The following is a 2,957-nucleotide window of genomic DNA, read 5'->3' on the forward strand; positions in this document are numbered from 1 at the left end:
GTTCTAGATCCGATCTTGCAAGTTATAGTCACCTACTACGTGTTATGATCCGGCAACCCCGGAGTGACAATAGTCGGGACCACTCCCGGTGATGACCGTAGTTTGAGGAGTTCATGTATTCACCGTGTGTTAATGCTTTGTTCCGGTTCTCTATTAAAAGGAGGCCTTAATATCCCTTAGTTTCCAATAGGATCCCGCTGCCACGGGAGGGTAGGACAAAAGATGTCATGCAAGTTCTTTCCATAAGCACGTATGACTATTTACGGAATACATGCCTACATTATATTTATGAACTGGAGCTAGTGTCGTATAGCCCTAGGTTATGACTTTCACATGATACATATCATCCAACAAATTACCGATCCAATGCCTATGAATTTATCCTATATTGTTCTGCCAAGTTACTACTGCTATCACTGTTACCGTTACTATTGCTGTTATCGCTCCTATCCAAACTATCGTACTACTTTGCTACTGATCACTTTGCTGCAGATAATTAATCCCCAGGTGTGGTTGAATTGACAACTCAACTGCAAGTACTTACAAATATTCGTTGGCTCCCCTTGTGTCGAATCTACAAATTTGGGTTGAATACTCTACCCTCGAAAACTGTTGCGATCCCCTATACTTGTGGGTTATCAATAACCCACAAGTATAGGGGATCAATTGTAGATTTTCCAATGCATAATAGTGTCGAACCCAACGAGAAGCTAAAGGTAGAATCAATATTCCCTTCAGGTTCTGTCGACCACCGATACTACTCTACTCACACTTAACGTTCGCTTTATCTAGAACAGGAATAAAACTAGAAGTACTTTTGTAGGTGTAATGGGATAGGTTTGCAAGATAATAAAGAACGTGAAAATAAAAAGTTAGATTCTATTCTAGCTAAAGTACAATTAAATTAGTATAGTGATACGTCTCCAACGTATCTATAATTTTTTATTGTTTCATGTTGTTATATTATCATTCTTGGATGTTTTACAACCATTTTACAGTCATTTTATATCATTTTTTGGTACTAACCTATTGATATAGGGCCAAGTGCCAGTTGCTGTTTTCTGCATGTTTTTTTACATCACAGGAAATCAATACCAAACAGAGTCCAAACACAGCAAAACTTTTTGTGGATTTTTTGGACCAGAAGACATCTAGTGGGACGGAGAAGCGCCTTGGGGTGCTCCGAGGGGAGCACAACCCACCAGGGCACGCCAGGAGGCCCAGGCCCACCCTGGTGGGTTGTGCCCACCTCGGGTGCCCCTTGAACCGACTCTTTGCTCTATAAATATCCCAATAGTCCAGAAACCCTAGGGGAGTCGATGAAAATCAATTCCAGCCGCCGCAGAGTCCAGAACCACCAAATCCAATCTAGACACCATCACGGAGGGGTGCATCATGTCCATTGGTGCCTTTCCGATTATGCGTGAGTAGTTCTTTGTAGACCTATGGGTCCGTAGTTAGTAGCTAGATGGCTTCTTCTCTCTCGTTTGATTCTCAATACAATGGTCTCTTGGAGATCCATATGATGTAACTCTTTTTGCAGTGTGTTTGTTGGGATCCGATGAACTTTGAGTTTATGATCAGATCTATGTTTTTATCCATGAAAGTTATTTGAGTCTTCTTTGATCTCTTATATGCATGATTGCTTATAGTCTCGTATTTCTTCTCCGATATTTGGGTTTTGTTTGGCCAACTTGATCTATTTATCTTGCAATGGGAAGAGGTGCTTTCTAGTGTGTTCGATCTTACAGTGCTTGATCCCAATGATAGAAGGGGAACCAACATGTATGAATCGTTTCTACTAAGGATAAAACAATGGGGTCTATTTCTACATAAATAGATCTTGTCTACATCATGTCATCGTACTTATTGCATTACTCCATTTTTCCATGAACTTAATACACTAGATACATGCTACATAGGGGTCGATGTGTGGGGTAATAGTAGTAGATGCAGGCAGGAGTCGGTCTACTAATCTTGGACGTGATGCCTATATAATGATCATTGCATGGATATCGTCATGATTATTTGAAGTTCTATCAATTACCCAACTGTAGGATCGGAAGTATGTCTAGAGGGGGGGTGGTGATTAGACTACTTGACCAAATAAACATCTAGCCTTTTCCCAATTTTATGTTTTGGCAGATTTTAGCAACTTAGCACAAGTCAAGCAATCAACCTACACATGCAAGTCTAAGAGTATAGCAGCAGAATGTAAAAACATTGCATATGAAGGTAAAAGGAGGAGTTAGAGGGAGCAAACTCAATGTAGACACGGAGATTTTTGGCGTGGTTTTGATAGGTGGCGCTATCGTACATCCACGTTGATGGAGACTTCAACCCACGAAGGGTAACGGTTGCGCGAGTCCATGGAGGGCTCCACCCACAAAGGGTCCACGAAGAAGCCACCTTGTATATCCCACCATGGCCATCGCCCACGAAGGACTTGCCTCACTAGGGTAGATCTTCACGAAGTAGGCAATCTCCTTGCCCATACAAACTCCTTGGTTCAAATCCACAATATTGACGGAGGCTCCCAAGTGACACCTAACCAATCTAGGAGACACCACTCTCCAAAAGGTAATACATGGTGTGCTGATGATGAACTCCTTGCTCTTGTGCTTCAAATGATAGTCTCCCCAACACTCAACTCTCTCTCACAGATTTGGATTTGGTGGAAATATGATTTGAGTAGAAAGCAACTTGGGGAAGGCTAGAGATCAAGATTCTTGTGGTTGGATTGGAATATCTTGGTCTCAACACATGAGTAGGTGGTTCTCTCTCAGAAAATGTATGTTGGAAGTGTAGGCACGTTCTGATGGCTCTCTCCATGAATGAAGAGTGGGTGGAGGGGGTATATATAGCGTCCACACAAAATCTAACTATTACACACAATTTACCAAACTCGGTGGGACCGAATCATGAAACTCGGTCGGAACAATTTAGTTCAAAATGTG

The sequence above is a fragment of the Triticum dicoccoides genome, chromosome 6B (genome assembly GCF_002162155.2).
Source record: "Triticum dicoccoides isolate Atlit2015 ecotype Zavitan chromosome 6B, WEW_v2.0, whole genome shotgun sequence".
Lineage (NCBI taxonomy): Eukaryota > Viridiplantae > Streptophyta > Magnoliopsida > Poales > Poaceae > Triticum > Triticum dicoccoides.